Below are 25,051 nucleotides of genomic sequence, written 5' to 3'. Positions count from 1 at the left end.
TTTTAAAATAAATTCAACAATGTGTTAAAACAAATAATTATAAGATTAAGCAGGTTAACTGAATCAGGTGGTGTGAATCATGACAGCTTTTCGGCGCTGCGACACACTTTGAATTTAACCTCTTCCCGGGGAAAAACCTCCGATATGGGCCCCCCCAATATTTTTTATAAGTCGGCGCCCCTGGTGGCTGGTAGTGGTAAATTTGGTTCACCGGCTGAAACGCGACCGCGGCGCTTCAAATGATGTGACATCTATTCTTCTTCAAAACAGCTATTACTAGAATCTTTCTCGTACCCCTGACTTTTCGCATCTCCTTTCCTTCATGTTCTGTCCTATATATTGGCGTCATGGCCTTCTTCTGGGGACTTTCCCATCAATTTTTCCTTCATAGTACTACAATCCGATTGTTCTTGCGGAGTCCGTCCAACCATAACCATGTTTATGCAGTGGATGCTATTAACATAAAGGCAAAAGACGAAGTGAAGAACCTGGGAGTTACGATAACCTCGAACCTCACGTGGGGAACACATATTAAGAATATTTGCGGCATAGCCCTGAAGAAATTAGGATTCGTCAAGCGTATTGTGGGAAGATTTTCGGATGAGAAAGTGAAAGAAAGGTGCTATTTCGCTCTCGTCCGACCGCGCCTTGAATATGCAGCGAGCGTATGGGATCCAATGCAGAAAGAATTGACTGAAAAAAATACGAAGGAAGACTGCGCGGTTCGTCAAAAGCTGCTATGGGTACAGACAGCGTTACCCAGATGTTAAGAGAATTAGGCTGGGAGCCGCTGGAGACTCGGAGGCTGCGCGATAGGCTTAGATTGTTTGAACAATTGAGAATGGATATATTTTTCAGAGCGGCACGGAAGACATGATTTTAGAGCCCCACTGTATTTCCAGATCCGACAGAAGTGATCAATTAAGAGAGATATTTTGCCGAACGGGTAGATATGCGAATTACTTTTCCCCCCGAACCATAAAGGACTTAAATTGATGCTAGTCCTAATTTCGTTTGAGTTCTTCATTTTTATGAGTAAACGGGTGGTGTCCTAACACCCCCTGCCACATGCCTTTTAGGCGGCTTGCGGGGTATTATGTAGATGTAGAATCCTTGGAATGATATACTTCAGCCCTCCATTTCATCGGACCCCGAGGTAGCTTTTTCACTTCCCCTGGGTTAATCTTCCCCCCTCAAAACTTTTTCCCGGTTTTCTCCGACCGTCAGGCTTTTCCGCCTTTTTTTTTAAAAAAATACCAGGAATAGCCACGTTAATAACTCTACAGGAGTCACTCGCATTGCTCAAATTGTGTGAAAAATTCACAGAGAAAAAATCATTCGCCTTGACCAGGATTTCGCACAATATTCCGACTTTCTCTGTCTTTCTCCTCATGCCGTTCTTCTACAGGAATTACTAGAGCCCACCTCCTGTCCCTAATTTTTCCGTATCTCCTTACGATACCTCCACTGCATATGCGCTTAACATTCGGTGGGCGATTGTTGAGCGTTTATGCAGTGAAGGTATCGCTTAGTTTTCTGTTTTCTCACCGTCTCCCCACTGTACTTCTGTTTCCCACCCCTCCCTCAAACTTGCCTAATCCTCCCCCACCTCTTCCTCATATGTATTAATGTGATCATCTCATATGCTGTGATATATTGTACCCAGAATTTCAACATGTTTTCAGTGCTAGCCTGCGCAATGACGTGCCTCGTGTAAAACGACCGGAGTGAACTGCAAATGCTCTAGGCAAGCCTACCTCAAACGGTGGAATACCTTTATAAATACTCTCCTATGTATGGCCTCAGACGAAACCGACCAGACGCATGCAGCGTGGTTTTAGGCCGAGGTACCCGGCAGCTTCTAATCTCCCTTCTCGCCTATTATCCCATCATTCCTCACTCTTCGAAGGGGCGGGCGTCTACTACTCTCTCCGTCCGTGTCGGCGCGCGAGAAAAGAGAGCATTAGGAGGACGTAAGCTCCCAAATTAATGGAGGAAGAGACGATATCCTCCCCCGCGCACTGCGTCTAGGATTCGTGCGTGCCACATTCTAAGACATCTCCTCATTCCTTCACCCCTTTACCATCCGTCTTTGAAGTGTCATCCCTCTTATTCTCACCCCCGTCTCTCCTTCCACCTATTAAAGAACAAAATACCATCCATTGAAACTTCTCTGCGTCCCTTTGCATGTATCAGCCAAGATATTGATGAGGGATCAATAAAATTAATAACCTCATAGTAGCTACCCTGTAGCCTCGCAGAGCAACAAGGTTTCAAGGAATAGGGTGGTTTCCTATTATTTTTTTATTACCTAAATCAAAAGATTATTACTCCTGGAGTACGTACTTGACGCTTTTAGATTTTTAAATGGCGATATCTATTTTAAGTGATCGAATGAAAAGTGAAAATTTTCAACCGCGCGAAAACGCGACGGCTATGTATTAATGCTGGGAAAACGCCGTGTGGCGTCATTCTGGTTCCCGCTGTCGGCGTGTGAGGTGACCTTGGGGCGAGGCTTTGATCGCTGATACGATGCAGGCTGCTAGCAGGTAGCTGAGTACCCAGCTAGCAGGTAGCGCTTGGCTTAAATAAGGATTATTAATACCTTATCAAACGAAGGAAACTTTCCGGCATTAGCCAGTTTTAATAGGTGATTATTAAGACATGTTTCCCTGAGCTCTGTGCATCATGCATGCATTGGTAATCTCAGACGATGTAAAACTCCTATCTACTCGTATAGAAACTAGGTCCCTGTGACGTCATGTGGAGTGGCATCGCATGGGCGCCAATCTGGCTTTTTTCAAATGCGGTTAAAATTGACCATTGCCATTCGTCTGAACTTGGATTTATAAAACCAAATAATTTTTATATTATGAATACACTAATGGTGGGGAAGGAATTGCAATCAATGCCTTTCGTTATCTTTGATGAAGGAAACTACCCTATTATTAAGATTGTTTAATTTCGTCTAAATTGCCTTTAGAAACAAATTCCCTGGACCGGGAAGCGAACTACGACTTTGGTCTTTCCGTGCCATTGCGCAGATCAACGCTATATGAGCTACTGAGTTCCCATGGCAATTGTACTGATTGTTGATTCCTAATTACCAACCATCATCTAATTCAGAATAACTAAACTATTTCTATTTTTCCGTAATCGCCTGTTTTTTTCTAGATGTGGGAAAGTGAGTGTTTTGAAAACTCTTGGCTTGGGATTGATTTTGATGAGCAATTTAAGCATCCGTAAATTTCTTGTTATAATGATTTCTATTTCGTTGTTATTGTGCATTTATTTTGATATTTTTTGTAATTACGAACATTTTTCTGTGCTTAAACTTGGATTGATGCATAGATATTTTTGTTTGTATGTACTGGTATCGGATGGCAATCCCACCAAAAGAGCCTTCTTCTGGGGTGTCTAATTTCATTCCATTATAGCTGATGTTTATTGTATGCTATGAATTATGTAAATTCATGAAATAAGATCATATTTATCATTGTATAACTTACCTTGAGGGCACAAATATCAGGCTTCGGGTATGGTAGATATATAATACTCAATTAACATCTATTTATTTCCATCTTCAGCAGAACTCTGTGTTGAATGTTTTGATTAGTCGAAAAAAAACTGATTTTCAGGAAGGGCCTGTGAATTCAATGAAAAAGTTGATTAGCTTGGATGAATTTCAAGGTTCAATTCTCGTAATGTTACACTCACTCACTCACATGGCCATTTATAGCCTAAATGGTATTCAGCCTCGCCAACTGTCTGCCTCCAATTCTTCCTATTTTCTACTTCCTCCTCGCTGACTCCCATTCTCCCCATATCAAACAACACCCCATCCTTCCATCTTTTTCTCGGTCTTCCTGGAGGTCGTCTTCCATCAGGGTCCTCTGCCCAGACTTATTTTACTAGGGCCTCTTGCTCTCTTTGTGTTATATGCCCTGCCCACAGCAAACTGCGGCTCTTAGCTTCAGCTATTACGTCTGACAAGTCGAAAAGGTCCCTGACTTCCATTCTCTATTGTTGGTCCAAAAAGTTTCGTTAACACTTCATTTACAAAGACGGTTAATTTCTTTTCCGTTCTTTTGTCGATAACCCATGATTCAGCTCCATGTAGGAGGATAGGTCTTATTATTAGGCCTTACCAATTCCAAGCTTGGTTCTGAAGGATTTTTGCTGTTAGCAGTTTGTTCAGGGCATACATACTTCTATTGGCTGAATTTATTATGTTTTGTGCTCGCAAGATTGAGTATTGTTTGAGCTGATTATGGAACCTAGGTATTTAAATTGAATTGTAATGTTTCTGGAGTAATCAGGATTTCGACGGATGGACATAAATTTAGAGTTATCGTCATTAATTTTCAGTCCAACTTAATGGGTTTCTTTCATCAGAATATCTGTTGTGCTTTTTTAGTCTTCCTTATTTTCCGCTAGAAAAACTAAGTCATCTGCAAAGTCGAGCACTGATATGTTTTTTCTTCGTTTTCCTTATTTCTTTTAGTGCCTATTCCTATGCCAAATTGAAGAGTGTAGGTGATAGGCCATCTCCTTGTCTCACACCATTCTTTTACTTCAAAGCTTGTGGAGTATTCGTTTTCAAATTTTACCATGCATTTGCTATTTTTGACAATGAGCCCTGCTAACTCAATTAATTTCCTAGGAATTCCAAAGCTCACTGTCACTGAAATTAAAATATACAATGGTTAAAATATGGCTCATCTTAAAAAGTCATTGCAAGTTCACTACAGTCACGACATCAGTGACCATTTGCTTTCTCGTGTCATTGGAACCTTGAAAACTTTTGGTGCGCTGAATTTTTTTCTGAATGGGTACGCTGACTGGTTCCTTGGTCATAAGTCTGTCGGTCGTCGCATTTATACATTCTTCTGTCTTTGCTACACGTGCGAAAATCCTTTCCGCTTCCTGTTCTTGTGATCCTCGAACCCGCTACTTTTCCGAAACCCTCTCTACCATTGCTGATTGGGTTTCTCTCTACTACTACCACTACTACTTAGAGCTCCATGACCTGGACAGGGAGCTTATGAGTTGACGATTAGTCCATATAAGGCAAAACCCAGGTTAGTGAAGGAGGGGGAAAGCCAAACCTGCATAATTACCCGTATAAAGGAAATACTTTCGTGACACTGCAGTGAAACCAACAAAGAAAACAAAGGATGGAGCTGCGGTAGAATGGTATTTTGAACAATGAAGGAGGATAAAATGGAAGAGATGATAAGGTGTATGAAATGACAAATATGGATTCATTCCAAAAGCGCGTAGGTGGGAAAATAAGTGAAAAAGTTTGTTTATAATGTCTGTTTATCGATGTTTGACTAGCACTGGTACAGTAAAATGCTTATATAATATTGATCTGAACTGCAATGTATTTATTTAGCTTCAGCCACATAACTGATAATGTGTGGTCCAATTTCGGCAGTCAGTGGTATAGATTAGGAGACCAGTTTCCTTTTTTTGTATTTTTGTACCTTTTGCAGATATTTATAATTTCGTAAATATGTAGATTTTTACGATGCAATTTTAAATATTTTGCTATCGAATCCTATGAATTACATCACACTGAACAAGATAAGATAGTGTCAATCATTGTGTAACTTATTATTTGAGCGACATAAAATAAAATGTAAAAAGTGGTACAATATAGGCTAGTCTCCCCTGTTATTATTATCATCATCATCACAACTGCTGGTCCGCCACTGCTGGTTTCAGAGGCCACGGAAGCACCACTTGCTTCCTGATTACAGTGGAACCTCGAAATGTTGAAAGGCACGGTTATTCGAATCTAAAAATCGTGTTCAGAGAGACCTCTTCGTCCTAACTCAATCAACGGCTGCACATATCGTCTAATCGTCTGTCTTCGCCACACGTGCGGAATTCGCGTCCGCTTCCTCCAGCACCCTTGATCCTAAAACCCATTCACATTTCCCTCTCTCTTTGTCGGTTGTGTTTCTCCCTTTCTCTATACCTTGTCTACTATTACGTGTCTCCCATCCCTCCCTCCCCCCGTTAGCACTCCATTTTTCAATCGTCACCCCCGCCCCTCTTCGAAGACGCAATCCATCCTTCTTCGCCCTAAGTTCCAGTTTCGATGGGCGGGCACGATCTCTTGTCGCCCCCGGGGCCTTCTTCTCTTGAGCCTCCCTCTTGAAACGAAGGGGGCGTGGATGAGGAGGCTACATGTGGATCACACGGCTTTCGTATTCGAACGAGGGTAGTTGTCGACGCTTAGGGGACCAATTTCGGTTGGAGAATCCGTGTAAACGAATTCCTTCTCTGATGACAATACATTACAAACATACCCACGCTAATCGGTGGAAATAATCCCATATCACACCTTCAGCAATAACAGATATTCAACAATCACACTCAAATGATCATCATCAGCTTCGAGCCCATCTCCCAACAATGGAAATATCATATCATTGTTGGCTGCTTACCTTGAACTGTCGCACTAACAATGTCCTCACCTTCTCTCGTCATTGCAATATTATGTCATTATTCTTCGTAACTATGAAGATCTGCAATGGCAAACGCATTATTTGCTATTGCTGTTGCCTTACTCTTCACTTGACGAACTCTCGGGTACTAGCACTTCCTCTTCATGCGATAAAACTTTAAAGAGTAATTTTGAAACTAATATAGCTTTTTTACAACGATGTACGTTCGTATATTTTAGGAAACTCATGTGCGATGATAGTCCATTACTTTTTCCGGTGATTTGCTTTCATTTAACTATTCCCTTGTGAACTATTTTATCGCCATAGGATAAAACTCGCCTTTTTTTAGAAGATTTGGGCTCAGAAAGGATTAAGTTTTTACGAGTAGAATTCAAGAATAGGAAATGGCTTTCAAAAAGATGATTTTTTTTCAAACCGTGGCTTTACTGAAGATTCCGGCGCACCGTGTTACCAATTCATTTTTAACAAGAGATAGGTGTAAGTTGTACCCCTGAATGAGGTGACAGCAATAGAACTGCTCTTGCTGAATCATAGCAAAGAGAGGTGCTAATTCGTTCTCGACCGGCCACACTTTGAATATGCAGCGAGCATATGGGATCCGGCGCAGAAATGCTTAATCCGTGAACTTAATGAAATACAAGCTGCGTGATTCGTAAAAAAATGCTACTGGTTTACAGAAAGCGTTACACAGATTTAAATGAATTACGCTGGGAGCCGGTAAATACTGGGAGGCTGAGCGCTAAGGCTTGACCAATTAAGAATAGATATCTTTCGAAGCGGCACGCAGGACAACATATTGGAATCCTACTATACATATATTATGCATATATTTCGGGAGTGTGGTAGCCTAGTCACTAAAGCATGCTGATCGAATGGCCCCGGGTTCCAATCTCGGGCGATTCCATGGGACACTCAGTAATAAAATTCTGAAAGTGCAAAGTGGCCTCGAGAAAAAGAGCCCTACCCTTAATGTGTGATATTCACACGCCTGAGCCTGGGGTGATCTCTACCATCACCTATCCAAACCAGCCGTCGAGTTGAGTCACTGACGTGAGTTTTATTCCCAATGGCCATGTGAACGGCATTTACTTTGGCCTTTTATGCTATGTGTACATCGATATTGTGCACCGTTAATACTGACTTCGAAACACAGGTAGGCTTTTCCTTGCGGAATGCGATGTAAAGCTGAGTATCCACGGGTATTATCTTTATTATAATGTACCTATTGAGGTGGGTTTCCATGAAATATTGAAGAAATATTCAGGTAGCCTCCCGTCCCCTCTTGGACTTCCCTCGTCCATTCACAATAAGTCCTACTCCGCCTTATTCTGTCTAAAATTCTCTTCCTTCCTCTCTCAAATTTACTAAACATTCTACCCTCCAACACTGTTCTCAACATCCCCTCCCCGCTCAGTATTCGCTCCATCCATACCTTCTGTCTCCTCCGGATATCTTCAAGAAGCTGCCTCTCCTCACCCACCATGTCCAGCACTTCGTCGTGTTTCCTCCTCCTCTTCGTCCACATAACTTTTTCCATTCTCAACAATCGGAAATCCCCATGACAAACAAAGTTTTAGTTTTTCGTTCACGTCCATCTAGATGGCAGCAGTGCCTCCAATGTCTCCTCTTGGTTTTAAATTCAAGTTGATCCTTGCGGAGGGAGAAAGTTAAGGATCTGAGGAGGAAGAAAACACACCGTTGAGTTAGAGTGGTCAGAATGTGTTGCCTCGAAGGATGTTTTTCCCCGAGGTTGAAAAATTCCTCCACCAGGAAAAGCTGCTTTCAACAGGAGCGTTGCCTTGGTGACGGAGCCATCTGTCATCTCCTTGGAGCGGTGGCTGTATCATTTCTACTCCTCCGGCATATCAACCTCTTTGTGAAAGTGTTCCTTCGCCGCTTGTCCACCTGGGGGACAAATTTCTGGAGACATTCTGACTTAAGATTTCTTTTAACCTCAAGGCTGGGAACGGTTCTTAGAATCGTATCATGTCTGTGTGTGTGTTTTTTTTTAAGGAATAAGGCACGTGGTAATGGGTGAAGAAGTTCGACCGTATTAAATTCAACCGACGCAGGCGTGATATGGTGGAAGTTAGTGGTGTTAAAATAAAATGTAATTGCAATTTCTTCATAGTTATTTTAATGAGTAGGAATTGTTTCGGCTCACAGAGCCAATATTTGGTAGCACAAGGCCACCTCATGAGTGTACCACCTAGCCAAAGCACTTGGTACAAGACCAAGTCTTGAATCGTGTAATGGCTCTGTGAGCTGAAAAGCGTTGTACGCATTAAAATAACTGCTAAAAAACAATTAAATTTTATTTTAATTTGAACCATATTGTTTCGGTTACCTTTTTTTGATCAATAGTCACCCCAACCAGCCAATGAAATAATTGCAATGCACATTTGTCTGTGCTGTGTGAATAATGTGCATTTTGAGTTAGCAGAAGCTTAAAAATTAAACATTTAAATCATGATTTGGAGCATTTTTAAAACAATTGCATGGAGAATTTTATTCACAGGGTAAATAATTTTATATTTCTATTATTTTACCCTGTTTTCATTTCTAGCTATTTTTACTTTTTCTGTTCCAAGTAGAAATTTCTATTAGTTTATTGTTATTTTAAATTCTTTTTCTTTTTTTGATTTCAAATACAATAAATAATTTCCACTGATGATTTTATTAAAAATAGGGGAGCATAAGATAAAATCAGAGAAGAGTATTTCTTATGATTTGTTGAGGCAGTACCTATGGAACTGTTGGGTAATAATTGTAATTTCTGTAAGTCGTGTATTGGTTGCCCCGAGGTTTAAAATTATTGACTTTTTGGGTAATTAGCTGATTAACTGTGGGTGTTTTTGAACGGAAAGGACATCGGCAATTCGGGTTAAACTTGAGGGGTTCAGTTGCATGCGGAGGGACTAGTGTTGAAATATTTCTATCTTTTTATGGATCTAACATTCGTTCCTCTTTGACAGAATTAGAATACCCTCTCCGATTCGTACTCGCTCAATCTAAACCTTCTGTATCCTCCGTGCATATGTTACAACGGGGAACATCCATTAAACTTGTTCATCATTATACTATGTCCTCATTGCTTATTGATATTTTCCTCACGAGTCCGAATATATAAGCCAAAACTCTCCCAGTACTCCACAGACGTCACCAAATGCTAATTAAAAGTGATTGAATATCGCTTGAAGTCACGTGACCTGTAGCGCCTTCTGACGTCATCGCACGGTGCACCATTCAATAAGCGAAGAAATCAGGACCCTGATTGAAAGAGATCGTAAATAATCATCGTCGAGCTTTGAAGCAGTTCTTCCAAGGACAAACGACCTTCAGACGGCACGATACGACTGTTTACCTTTGCTCCACTCCTTTACGGCGCACAGTTTATTTATATATTGATTATATATATTTCTGTAATCAATCTTTTACCGGATTTAACGTTTTAGTATTTTTTACACCCTATACACCGTTCTCAGAGTTTCCTTATTTATTCTTTCTATTCATTTTTAACGTATCTATTTTACTTATTTTATCATCCCAACATTTTATGATTCTTTATTGATATTTTAGACAAATTTTTTCAGTTATCAGTTTTTAATTTCTTCAAACCTCACATATTTCTTTTATTCATTGTTTTATCATGCCTTTTTAACCTGGTTTGTGTTGACTTCTAATGGCTTAAATTCAATCTATAATTTATTCCTACCATGTATCGTGACTTCCTGAGCGGTGACAGCTACAGGAGACCACTCAAAGACTTGACCGGCTCAACAAGATGTCAGGAAGGAGAAATTCTATAAAATCTCGATGGACAACTAGACGGAACAATGTATTAGAACCAATTCCTGTATTTAAGTTCAATGCCAAAAGAAATACCATGTAAAAGAGCCCAGGCCCTGGGGAAGAGGGGGCCGGATTGTGGCCTCACCTGGGCCTGCTAAAATAAACAGCAAGTCAAGTCAAGTGGGCTAGAATCGAAAAAAGCTGGCCAAAACCTCAAAAACGATTTTTTGAGCTAGGAAGTTGAAATTTGACGGCTCTTGCCTAGAAATAGAGTTTGTTTGTCAATAAAAGAGTTTCGCTACTTTAAGCACACGATTTAAGTCCATTCTCCGTAGTAGTATATGGAATGCACTCAAAGTAAGAAGCCTTTCATTGCACCTTTTGCAGTGCCCAGCGATTGCATTATAAGAGTCATTCGTAGCAATATTTATTAATTTTACTTTATAGTGATTTTTTGCTATCAATATTACATCTATTATGCATACATGAAAGTGAATGTGGCCATATCGCATTCACACGCTTGCCGCGTCGCCGTACTCTCCGCCGCCGCCGGCCAGAACCGGAGTCGACCGCACGCTCGAAAAAACGATGTAAAATTCGGGGTTGCAAGTTGGTGCAAGGTGTTACTTTAGATCCACAATGTAGAAGCTTCATAAAACGACATGGTATCAGTCACTTGGCATTGTCGGGGTGAAAAACCCTTATTTTGTCGCTGGTCTGCGACGACGAATTTCAAAGCACTGCAGGAACAAGTAAGCACGACCCTCGCCACATGTGCCACAGTGTGGACTTGTGACGTCAACATGTTGTTCGGTAAAACCCATCCCGAAGTTCGATCTGAGAAAATGGCTTGGTGATGTAACTGGCTAACACACCTGACCGGCAATCGGGAGATCCGGGTTCGAATCCCGGCTAGGTCAAATATTTTTTCATGGCGAACTTCATCCTTTGGTGTATTTAACGTTGCACCCGTGCGCGTGACCTCGTACAAAGTCACTTGTTCCTGCAGTGCTTTGCAGGTGATATTGTTGTACCACTCTTTTCTTCTGGCTGGCATCTGTCTATCCACTTTTTCAACGTACTCGTATAATATTTGATATTTCGCGGCCTCTCCCACAATTTGGAGTTACTAATCCATCCTCAACATGCTTTTTTTTAATGTTGCGACTGCTTTTCTCATCTTTTTGGATAGCTTATCACATATTCTCATATTTGATTTTATGAATGGGTAAGGATGTCTTCGGAATTAGCAAGTATACACCTGCTTGTTTCTCCCCTGGAAAATCCCTCCGGCTCACGCGAGATCATGTTGTGATTTCTTAGAAACAAAAGACCGCATCGCAGCGGGATGAGTCTTGATTGTTAACTCTGGATTGGGCAACGGTTAATAATATGGTGAGGTGTCATCCTTTCACTTCCTCAATGCCCGATTATTTATCTCCATTTTCGACGCCTTTGTTTGAATCGAAAGAGTCATATGCATTTGTTTCTAGCCCTCCCAGATGTATCACACCCATCTAAATAGTCTCACTATCTTTAAGAAACAAGTTAGACGCCAACAATTGGACGAATTCGGAACTAAAGCTCTGTGAATACGATGTAAATACCTTGGCATTGGATGCCAATAGGCATTGTTGGGTATTTTCTGATTTCTTTTGTTATTTTGTTGGTATTAAGCTATCACAGCAACGTCGTAATTAATATATTTCATGCATTAATATTTTTGTATAATGCCTTTCAGTTGACATTAATCGCTACAGTACATCATTTAGTGTGACGGTAGTTTGTATCTTTATAGGGTTTAAGGTAACCAACGTATTGCACTTTTTCTTTTCTACTCTGATTTGATTTGTGTTTTTTTATCAGACTAATGCATTTATGGTCATTAGGAACCCTTGAATATTCGCCGTCAGCTAGTAGCGGATCTTTCATCATTATTTTATAAACGACATTCAGAAGCCGTGGGGATGAGCCCTGAGTCGGAGCTTGAAACGTTGGCTATTACGGATAAATTAACCCTGTGGGAATGCCGAAAAGAGTTTACCTCGATTCATTCTCTATCGGTTGGGTCTGTCACAACTGACTTACGCTGGTATTACTGGTCACACGCCTTTCATCGAGCCCTGACACGCCAACATAGCCTGCCATCGTTTCCGCGTCAAGAGAACGCCGATCGCGGCAAGCCGCGGCAAGAAGAATACGCCATTCCCTTGCTGCCACCGGCAGTTGAGGACGCCTTCGGGCGTTGTCCTGCCAAACCTATCGTCAATGCAGCAATACCTGCGACACACCAGATGGCCTCATAGGACCTTAAAAGGACCTTTTTCGGAGACGTCAAAATTTTTCTGAGTTCTACGCTAAAACCTTCTAGACACTAAGGGAAGCTGAGCGCCCTCACGGACGCAGGCCTCCGAGGCCATTAAGAGGACCTTTTTCAAAAAAGAAGAAAACGCCATTCCCTAGTCGCCAAAAGAGCGCCCGAGTTTACCTACATTATTCGCCGGGGCAGCATCAAATCATGTCTCACAATAATTTATCACTTCCTGAATCTTTATTGCTATTTATCGTTGCTCCTAGACATCGAAATACCTCCTCAAAATCAAGAAAAATCTTCTTTGACTTTTTCTACTTTGTTTTTCACAGAATCTCAAGGATTCATTCTATTGCAGCAATGTTATCATCACGACAAAATCCTCGATACATCGGCCATACTGGTAAATTACGTCACCGCTGCCATCGGTGTTTCGAGTCTTGAATTCTTTTGTTTAGAATGCCTCCATGCTGGTTAATGGTCATCCCCTGTCAAACACCTAAGAGATGGTTCGCAGAGCATTATGTTCATGTAGAAAATAATTACAGTTAGGCATTGAGCCCTTTGAGAACTGCTTTTCAATTATTTTCATTTCTTTGGCACGCGTGTGGCTGAAGGGTCTAATGACCCAATTTGCACCATCAGTTATAAACCGCCCAAAGCCACAAAAACGAGGCAGACAAGCTGTTAACCATCATCACTTACTTCCATTTCTTACTTCCAAGGCTTTCAATTAACAATGCAGATAGAGTGAGTGGTAGCAAGCGAATGAAATATTCTTAATAAAAAAGGCTCGATGATTACCGTCGAAGCGTGGGAAGAAGCTACAGAGGCGCCATCATTGTTATCGCCGCGAAATTCGAGAATCAACTGACGAGAAGAAAGCATCACACAACTCATCCTGAGCAGGAGGAGCACAGCCAACAATGAGATATATCTGCCGCTTTTCATTGTTTCGTCGCGTCACACAACACGGGTGATTCATCATGGCGCATAGCGATTGTTCGATGTTTTTCTTCTCTTGAGGAAGGCGAGGACAATGCACACGGGCGTCTTCATAACTGTTGAGACATCTTATGGTAAATGGGTGTGGTGGGTCTGAGGAGCGCCTGGGGAAAATATTTGTGACGCGTTCTAGACGGAGGAAAGCGTCAATCGTGGAGACGAGGCGAAGGCAGAGAGGAGCGGGAGTATTACTGAACCTTTAAAACGAATACACTTCATCGTGCAGAGTCCTCTATGATGCTCTATGGTAACTACGATGTTGAGTCATCGCAGTCCAACATTGTTGCGCATATAATTAATGGCGGACTGTGATGAAGAATAGGGTGGTTTCCTATTATTTTTTTATTGCCTACATCGAAAGATTATTACTCCTGGAGTACGCATTTCCACGCTTTTAGATTTTTAAATGAGGATATCTATTGTTTACGATTAAATGAAAAGTGAAAATTTTCAAGCGCACGAAAACGCGACGGCGAAGCATGAATGATGGAAAAAGCCCGTGTGACGTTGTTCTGGTTCCCGCTACCGGCGAGTGAGGTGACCTTGGGGCGAGGATTTGAGCGCGGATACGATGCAGGCTGCTAGCAGGTAGCAGAGTACCTTGCTAGCAGGGATCGCTTGGCTTAAAAAAGGATTATTAATACTCTATCAAACGAGGGAAACTTTCCGACATTAGGCAGTTTTAATTGGTGATTATTAAGAGATGTTTCCCTGAGCTCTGTGCCTCATGCATGCATTGGTAATCTCAGACGATGTAAAGCTCCTATCTACTCGTATAGCTAGGTTCCTGTGACGTCACGTGGAGTGGCATCAAATGGGCGCCAATCTGGCCTTTTTCAAATGAGGATAAAATTGACCATTGCCATTCGTCTAAACCGGTATTTCTAAAACCAAATAATTTGTATATTATGAATAGAGTAATGGTGGGTAACGAATCGCAACCAATGCCTTTCGTTTTCTTAGATGAAGGAAACTATCCTATTGTTGTCGAGATGTGAAGAGGCGTTTATTTAAAAAATTTCCAATTCAATTTTAAGAGAGATGGTCAATTCGTCAGCCACAAATATTTCTAACTAGCAAGCCACCCAGCGTTCCTCGGGAAGGATAGTATCCAGAGAAGTGAACTTGGAACTTGAAATCCTTGTAGAAGTGAACTTGGTATCTTGCGTATACCAGTCATGTTCTAAATAGTGTATGATGGTAGCCCCAAAACTTTTCCACAAAGGGGTACCCATATATTCCTCAATTATTACAGGTTTTTTTTCTCGATTAAATTTGAAAATGAATGGAATAAAATTATATTATTATTAAAAAAATATTATGTCCACATTCATGCGAAAGTAAAAATCTTAAAATTTTAATGCAAACTTGCAAAAAAATGTAAATACAACTTTTAGCTAAATAGTTTTGTAGGAGGTATTAAAGAGATTATTATTCGATTGCCGGTGTTTGGGGTATTTTACTCATGACCATTTTTTGTGAACAAAAATTGCTCTTATTAAATATTTCACACCTTCCCTTCTTGCTTCTTCCAAATGGAGCCCCATCTGCCCGAATACCCTGAAGGCTTTCCCCGTGGAAGCTCCTCGCAAAGCCATTCATTCTTCCTTTTCACGGTGATCGCCTGACCCAGTTGCTACCGGCGACGATCGTTGCCCACGCGACGGTTGCTAAATGGCCACCTGGTAATGGCTGCAGACTTCCCAAACCCCATAATCGCCCTTCGCTCCCGAGGAATTAACCGGGGCAAAACACCCATGCTCGAATCGGAAATGAACCCCTGTCGTTTTTTTTTAAACTGACTCAATGATGGTTATCATCCATTTAGTGTGCTTGCCGAAGGAATGGTAGAGGTTTCACCTTCGACCTGATTCTGACGTATTTTTGCTTCTCCCGAATTCGGCCATCTGTGCTTTCTGCACGAATCTCGGAAGTCTCCCTATTTCCATTGCTTTTATCATCCACTTTCATCTTTATTCTTCTTATACAATTTTATCTCAGCGTTTTCGCTACTTTTCTTACGATGTGGTTGTGTAAAATATTTTATTTGCCCCGAATAAAATCTTTAAAAATTTAAATTCATCATTCGTCTCCAAATTACTTTTTTCAGCAGGTTACAACCGATTCCGATAGTACCAATGATTCAAGAAGTAGTGATCTGGTCTTTGACACTTTGAAATTCATTTAGCATCAACTTAGTTAGAAAAAGCTCCAAGGTATGGCGGTAATTAAATATGCCTTTATAACACGCGTTTCTTCCTAGATACATCGTCCGAAGTAAATACGTGGAAATCTCTTATGCCAGCAAAGTTGAACGGTGTTTCGCACGAGATAATTGCGGAAAATAAAAGATTTAATATTTTTCTTATTTTTTACCTTTTTCTTATGAATATTTTTTATAAATTTTTCCTTTCGTTTTCGTTTTTCCTCCTTTATATTAGTCTAAAATTTTAAATTGTACTTGCAAATAATTGAATGCTAAAATTATTGAAGGCTATAAAGGATGTAAAAGAGAAAATATAAGTCAAAAGGCTTGCGGGTAGGAGAGAGGAATGGAAAGCTTGCATAGATGCAATCTCAGGATTACTGACTTATGATGATGTTGAAAATTTATATGACAAGCTTCGATCGAAACTATCACGAAAAGACATTAAGGTTGAAGGTTGCGCTCCAAAGATCTGCACTAATAATAAGAATTTAATTACGGCTAATGACTTTATTTTGTGCCGAGGAGACCGTAAGTACGATGACATTTCGGAGAACGAAGACATCAGCGGAAACGATTCATTTGACCTTTATGAGACGCTAATCACTTTCACGGGATGTTGCTTCCTCTCTGTTCTTTTGCCGATTGACTGGCGGTGGTGGGTGAAGAAAGAATGAAATTTTGAAATGAATTGAAAAAAAAATGAAATGAAGCCTGAGACAACCCTTTGTATTTCCATCTTATTTTATCATTCCCTGTATTAAACCTATAGCGATCGCCCAACCTTCCCGAAAAATCTTCGAGAGTGAACTAAGCATGACGGCATTTCGTTGAGCGAAGGCCTCGGCGAAAGCTATCCGTGTGACCTTTTACATGGGACGTTAATTGCTGTGATGGATTGTTAACCTGCTGCATGACAAACGCGATTGCAGTTCCCTTCTCAGTATAATGCGTTGATTTTTATCGGTTTTCTTAACAACTTCAAAAGGTCACTAATTTTGATTTAATTTTTGAAGGACCACGGCCAAAGCTTTTAAGGCCGTTTTACACGGGGCACGGAATTGCACAGGTTAGTGCTGCATTAATATCTAAAATGGCGTGGAATTGCGCGAATGCATGAACGAAATTAGATCAGGGGCTATTTTGCCGTCTCGCATCCACGCATTCTCGCATGTGTTCTAGCAATTCACTGCTTTACACGACGCAATTTTGATTGCGCCTTCGCACGTACGTCAGATTGCGCAATTCTGTATACCGTGTAAAACGGCCTTTAGAGTTTTACATTTTTGATGAGATCCTTGGGGAAGAGCTTCTGCAAAACTAAAGTCGTCGTGCACAAAAAGTTTGTTAGAACTTTCTAAAGGCCTGGTTACACGGTAAATTAACACGTACCTACAAGTTAATATACATTTGCGTGAATTATTTTTGGTGGACCGGAACAGAACACGTACGAATGCTTGAACCAAATTAGAACACGTTCTGTTTTCTGTGCATGCATTCGCACAGGTTGGGTGGTTACACGGTGCATTTTGGCGTTCATTCTCGCGTTCATACATGTAAATATTAACCCGTACGTGTTAATGTACCGTATAAACAGGTGATTGTTGTCTTGTTCCAAAAATACACAATCACCGGAGAATGGAAAGAAAGAGACAAACGCAACGAAGACAGAAAGAGAGACGAAGATGCAGAAAGATCAAAGAAGAATCCAAAACTACACACTATAGAGTTTGGAACGCTAGAGGAAAATTGATATGACCAGTCACACAGTAATTTTGTGCCACGAATGCTCATCGTATCTGCAGCCCAAAGGAAATGCTTGTCTCCTCCAAAAATCATAAATTACATTGAATTACAAATACACATTTGAAAATGATTTATTCACGTATATTAAATGCAAAACCTATGCACATATAAATTTCAACTCTTTACTTAGGTATATGATGTCAATGAATTAAAACTGGTTGGCGCACTATTCCTCGTTCAGTAGAATTCATCCAAAGAAATAGGTTATTCACTTAAAATAATTCCGTGCCCACCATATTTTATAGGTAATGATCGGTGAGTGAAATTTTGGCATAAGTTTAATATTTTTATAATTTTTATTTTAACAAAACAATCTCATGAGATTTGATGCTGTGACCACGTTTTCGTTTTTTTTAATTATCCATCTTTTTCTATAAATTTTAAATCATATTGTTGAAAATATCCTGTCAAACTTTCCCGCAATACTCGTATTTATCTCTGCTGCTTTTTCTCTTTTTGTGATCATTTTGAAGAAAACTCTAAGCGAGTGCACGATACAGCCAAAATTATTTTTTTAGCCTGAAAATGATAGTAATTCACACCATTTTATAAGTTCTACTGGATTGAAGTAAATATTACGAGCGTTCCCGATATTTATTTCCAAAACTATTGTTCTCAATTTCGGATAATACGCTTGCGTCCTAAGTCGCTCGCTACGCCATGACGTAGTCATTACGTCATGAGCGCGTAGCGTTTTAACACTTCTTGGTCCGATGCCCTTTGCATTTGACTAGTCCTGGAAGCCGGCCATTTTAAAAATTTTTACGCGGCAGCTACAAGTATGCAATTAAACTCACACAACTCGAGAAGTAATGCATGTTTGTTGCATGAACATATACACGTTTTTTTATAATGAAAATATATTTTTAATGCACATGTTTTTATTTCTTTTTTTGCAAGAACAATAACTTGGTTAAACGGTCCAAAATAATTCCGAAGGCGGGAGTGACAAATAACAATACAAAAACACGTAAAAATACGTGACCGGGCCACTACTTACTGCCGGATGAGGAAACGCGTTCTTTTTACGTGAACGGACCACAATGTGTTAGGAATATGTTCCATTTTCTTCGGGAAAATATCTGCAAAGAGCAAATTCAGGCGCAAAAAATGATTCCAAAATAAATAACAGAGGTAGGAAACGCTGAGGTGGGTGAGAGAGAGAGAGAGAATGAAGTATCTAGGGCTTCAGAGTGACGTCGGAGAGGAAACTTGGATGAATTATTATACGTAAAAGGATAGCAAGAGGGACACAATGGGGGTCGAGAAAGAGATGGATGGGGAAAAGGGGTGGATTTCGGCGGAAAACAGTCGGTACGGAACTGCTGAAGGAAGGGGGGGGGGGGGGGCGGGTTCTGCGGAAGTGCATATAGCGTTGAGCTGGGAAGCGACTCTCTTCTCTCTCTCTCAGTCCGGAAAATGAATAAGCTGGCGAGTCTAGGGAAGGAGGGAAACGATATTACGGAATGGGATCCGCTGAAGTGTTTGGGAATGAATGAAGGGGGGAGGGAGGTTATTCCGGACTTGGTGGAAATGAAAGCATTTCCCACACTAAATCACGTCGGGATGTAAGAAGAGAGAAAAAAAATTGAAGAGCGCGAAACGAAATGGCCGGCAATAAGAGAAATCCCGTTAAAAGAAAAACAAATAAGCACTCGAATTATGGAGAGCCTTTGAGTTCAACGGGTCGAAATTAACATCCCACGCTCAACGTGCTGAATGATAAAGAGAGGAAAAGATTAAATTTTTATTAAAAAATCTCTTAATTCTCGATTTTTGGGAGACTCGGTAAAAACTTTTCACCTGTAATTTTTTTTTCGATCGGCTATTTTTCCACCTTTCCATGTTGAACTCAATTGAAATTTCAAACTCTTTATTTCAAACAACGCTTTTAAAACTTTAAACCGTTAGCATTCTCGCGCGTATTTGTCTCCAGCAAATGACATAACCACAATGATGGCTAGGCTTAAAAATCGGTTTATTCCTGTGATGATAAATTTTTTATTGCGCACCTTCCGGGGTCGTGATCTACATTTAGTACATTTGTATGCATATGGAATGCATGAAAAATATGAAATCTATCTACCATAAAGACCACTTACGACCACTCATTCATTCACTCACTCATACAAATGTTTGGGGTGAACGAGACGAGATACGACAAAAAGTCTTATGAAGACCCCCTCTAAAATTGCCTGAGACCCCAGGAAAAATTATGAAAACAATAAATTTCCAATTATTTCTCTGTCTATTCATATGAAATTGAGTATGGGGATTAGTTCAAAAATGGCCACCAAATTCCAGTGGCGGCGCGTCAGTCATACAAGCAAACAATCATAACAACATATTTGTTTATGCAAACAAGAGGAGCTAAATTGGGAAAGAAGATAAAGGAATTAAAACGAAAAACTGATAAATATAAGGAAGGAAAGAAAGTAACATTTGAAGTGTCTATTTCTTTGCGTCTTCTTTCCGCAAGAACAAACAACTGTTTAAATCAAAGCGCATTCAAATGAAAAGCGGAGAAACATAAGGTAGGAAATTAGTTGTTGTTTTTGATACATTACATCGAAAGTGTGGTGGTTATTAATTTCAAAGTTAACAAGTGCACTAAATGCCAATTTAGAAATATGATTCGTGCTGTTGAATATAGTTCGTATCTTGTTGGCGATACACGATTGTAGTAGAAAGACTTTTAAACAATTCTTACAGAATATAGGTAGGTAAAAATGATTTTATTTTCATTTTTTGTGATGGTGATAACGTTTTATTTTTGTTTACGTTCTTTTTTCCGTTAATGTCCTTTTTAATGTACAATGTTATCCGTGAGCTGCAGGAGTGAATAGGCAGTGAATAATACAATATGGAAGATAAGTGCAAATAAAGGTATTTCTTATTCAATTATTTGCCTTGCGAAAATCACGTTTCCTTGAGTGACTAAGTTATTCAACTGTGAAAATTATCGAAATCTTGACATTCACAATGTCTTGTACACCAAAGGCTGTGATCCGTTACTTACCAGATTTATTGCGCATTGCGATGGATATTAAAGCTGAGATATTTGTGTATCCCGATTCATTAAAACTTTAAATAGAGGTATTTCTGAAGTGAAATCATTCGCGATCACGATAAATAATATTTCGATAAAATTCGTCATACTAGCCCCATTTCATGCTAAGGCGCATTTGTTCTAGATATTGATATTCAGTCCCTACGTAATTCGCTTACATCAGGGGAACAGCTGTTACATCTTATCCGTATATCAAGAATTTGGTTGAGTTTTGTGGAAAATAATTAATAAACGTGTTTTTCATTGCAATACGTAAAGTCGTTATGTTATGGCGTTACGTATGCATTGGGTGTTACAGTGGAACGTGGTCTCAATTTTTTTTCTATTTGAATTGAATAAGTTAGAGAAACTCGTAGAAATTTATTTTACTTTTTTAGCCCCTCAGAAAAACGTTTCTCTTTATAAATATTTACATTCATATTGTAGCCTACGTACCATGCGCTCGTTTTACGTGAAAGTGGAAATATTGCCTATACCTAAGCTAGCTAGCTTAAAAGTAAACGATCCTTAAGTAACAAGTAGCAAACAAAAAGTGTAAGACCTCCCACAGTGAGCATAACAAGCCGCAGGCCTTTTTCGGGGGGGGGCTAGGGGGGGGGGCAGAGCCCCCCCTTTTTCTCAACTTATAGGCAACCAAACTCTGCAAATGAGGTACCAAAATGCACAGAATTTATCAGAGAACATGCGGCGGCATAGCTTCCATCCTAAATATTGCTATTGTTTCCAAAAGTGGTTTTAAAAAATGGCCCTTGATATTTCTGTTAGTGGATTAGGCGATCCGCCATCTTGACGTCACGCACTTGCTCCATGGTGCAGAGCAAACCTTTATTTCAGGATATTTAATTGATACCAATTTAGTTTCAGATACATATTTTTATATTTTTTGCAATATAACGCGCTTTCAACATTATATTATTTGCAATATAATGCGCTTTCAACATACAAGTATTAACAGAGGATAGTGTAATTACTTCCAATGTTGTGTTTAAAGAGATCCTCTGACCTCAATATGTACATGAACATTCCAATTAAATTTGTGCATAAGACCCTGCCTTTTTTTCTACATTTTAAAATTAGAAACGCGCCTATCTCTCTGTGGACCTGCATTGAAAAGAGCGGAGGAAACCCGCTGGGAGCGGGCTCATTACGCTCGTATAAAATTAAATTGAACTATGTTTATGAATACTCAGCCTTTGCTGATGTACACAGGAGAATCATATAATGGATGTTATTTATAATGTTTTAAAAATGATATTGTTAACACACCAATTTTCTAACTCAGAGGATGCCAAAAATAAATTGCAAAACGTTGGTGTGTACGAGCGATATGGTAAAATTATTCCTCAAAAAGGTAACGTCAATTTACTATTTTAGTCATGTAGACAATTGTACTGTATTCTCTCGAATATGAAAGAAAAATATTTGTGCATTGAGAAAAATAATCAAACATAAAAAGAAAAATGAAATGTGAAAACTTTTTATGTATTCTCAGCCGTTATTGACGCACACAGATGAATCATCCATTGCATTTTATTTATTATGTTTTAAAATGACATGGTCAACAAATCAATTTTCTAACTCTCGAGTATGCCAAAAATAAATGGCGAAACGATGGTGTATATAGATAACGATTTTCATTTAAAACCTAATTAATAGCTACAAAACTCCAGAACGAACTAAATTGTAAAATTATTGGTCAAGATAGGTAGCATCAACTTATTATTTCAGTCTTACATATAGTTGCAAAAATGGGGGTTGAGCATCTACAGCCTCGGAAATTGTAGAAAAGAAATACTCAATTGGCCGTATACATAATGAAATAAATTATACGGCCAAATGAGTATTTCTTTTCTACAATACATATAGTTACCAAAACTGCAGAACGAACTCAATTGTAAAATTATTGGTCAAGAAAGGTAGCATCAACTTATTATCTCAGTCATTTAGGCAATTGTATTCAAAACTCCCCGTAAATCCACCCCTTCACCCCATTTTCTCTCTTTTTCAACCCTTTGCGTTTCTCTCTTTCTGTCTGCCCTCAACCCTTCGCCTATAATTCATTTCCGTTCGTTCCACCCCGTCACTCCACAGTCTACGTGCATTTTCTTTCTCACCTCCATCTCTGCTTCTAGCGTTTTGTTTCGGGATCTTCTTTGCGTCTGAATTACGTCTCTTCGTGCATCTTTTCCTGAATTAAATTGAACCTGTTACTTGGAGAGAAGTGTTTTACTGTTGAAATTCGGTACACGCGTGTTTTACTGTCTAAATACCTGGGGTTTGATGAATGTTGAAATACGCGCGGTTTACTGCACGAAATGTTTTGGGAAAATTACTTTGATTAAAGTGGTTTGAAATTTGTAGCGAAATGAGATTAGTCATATTGTGTGCTATAGTGTTAATAGGGTAGTTTCCTTCATCAAAGAAAACGAAAGGCATTGATTGCGATTCGTTACCCGCCATTAGTGTATTCATAATATACAAATTATTTGGTTATAGAAATACCGGTTTAGACGAATGGCAATGGTCAATTTTATCTTCATTTGAAAAAGACCAGATTGGCGCCCATGCGATGCCACTTCACGTGACGTCACGTTTTACATCGTCTGAGATTACCAATGTATGCATGAGGCACAGAGCTCAGGGAATCATCTCTTAATAAAAGTTACCTATTGAAATTGCCTAGGATCGGAAAGTTTTCTTCGTTTGATAGGGTAATAATAATCCTTATTTAAGCCAAGCGCTACCTGCTAGCAGGGTACTCTGCTACCTGCTAGCAGGGTACTCTGCTACCTGCTAGCAGGGTACTCTGCTACCTGCTAGCAGGGTACTCTGCTACCTGCTAGCATCCTGCTTCGTATCAGCGCACAGTGGGCGGAAATCGGAAAAAACCGGACAAAATTACAAAGTGACTTATTTTGAGTTATAAATTTTAAACTTCACAGGTATACTCAAAATTGATTGAAATTTATGGATATGTACTTCATTTAACAAAGATCCCACCCTTAACTGAGACACAGAGGCTCAAACGTGAGCAAATTTCCAAAAAAAACGCCCGTCTTCAATTTTCTCTGAAAAACTTCCAAAGTAAGTAGATGGTGAAGTTATAGGTAACATCATATGGAACAAAACCAATGACAAGATAATTTTAAAAAATTATAATTTTAACATTCAAATGGGATGTCTATCAATCATATCGTTTCTCAAGCTAGAATAAAATAATAAGCCTGTCCCAAATTTTAAAATCAAGTTTAGTAGCAGCTAAAATCTTCAAATAGGGTCGTCTCTTGTTATTTTTTTACTGACTAAATCGAAAGATTATTACTGCTGGAGTTCGTATTTCACGCTTTTAGATTTTTAAATGACGATATCTATTTTTCGCGATTAAATGAAAAGTGAAAGTTTTCAAGCGCTCGAACACGCGACGGCTAAGTATGAATGCTGGGAAAACTCCGTGTGACGTCGTTCTGGTTCCCGCTGTCGCAAGTGAGGTGACTTTGGAGCGAGGCTTTGAGCGCTAATACGACGCAGGATGCTAGCAGGTAGCAGAGTACCCTGCTAGCAGGTAGCGCTTGGCTTAAATAAGGATTATTAATACCCTATCAAAGGAAGGAAACCTCTTGACCTTAGGCAGTTTTAATAGGTGATTATTAAGACATATTTCCCTGAGCTCTGTGCCTTATGCATGCATTGGTAATCTCAGACGATGTAAAACTCCTAACTGCTCGTATAGAAACTAGGTCCCTGTGACGTCACGTGGAGTGGTATCGCATGGGCGCCAATCTGGTCTTTTTCATATGCGGTTAAAATTGACCATTGCCATTCGTCTAAACTGGGATTTCTACAACCAAATAATTTGTATATTATGAATACAGTAATGTTGGGTAACGAATCGGAATAAATGCCTTTCGTTTTATTTGATGAATGGAACTACCCTATTGTTAATGTTATGGAATAATATTTTCTCTATTAAGTTAGGGATTTTATGGATAAGCTGAAATATTAGAGGCATATTGAGAATATTTTGTATGACTGTGTAGTACAAACGAGTTATAATTATTTATAACTCAGGGTACTTGGTGTGTTTTTAGGAATAAATATTAGCAATAACCTATTCAGCTTTAGTCCCGCTGCACAATTTTCCTATATCTAAGCAAAATGAATATCAATCGACAGGGTAAAGCATTCAATCTACACTCGACCTCTGGCATTTTGCTTCTCAAACGCGTTTGTACGGATATTTTCTCATCGAGCTATGTTGTTTATTGATTTATGCTCTCATTGTCAGAATCAGGCGTAATCTTTTCAAAACTTATTCATGCGAAGCAATGTGTTTGTTATTCGGTGTCATAAACGTAAGCATTCACGGGTTTAAATTTAATTTC

This window comes from Ischnura elegans, chromosome 6 (genome assembly GCF_921293095.1).
Source record: "Ischnura elegans chromosome 6, ioIscEleg1.1, whole genome shotgun sequence".
NCBI classification, from domain to species: domain Eukaryota; kingdom Metazoa; phylum Arthropoda; class Insecta; order Odonata; family Coenagrionidae; genus Ischnura; species Ischnura elegans.
Note: the sequence above shows the minus strand (reverse complement) of the source record.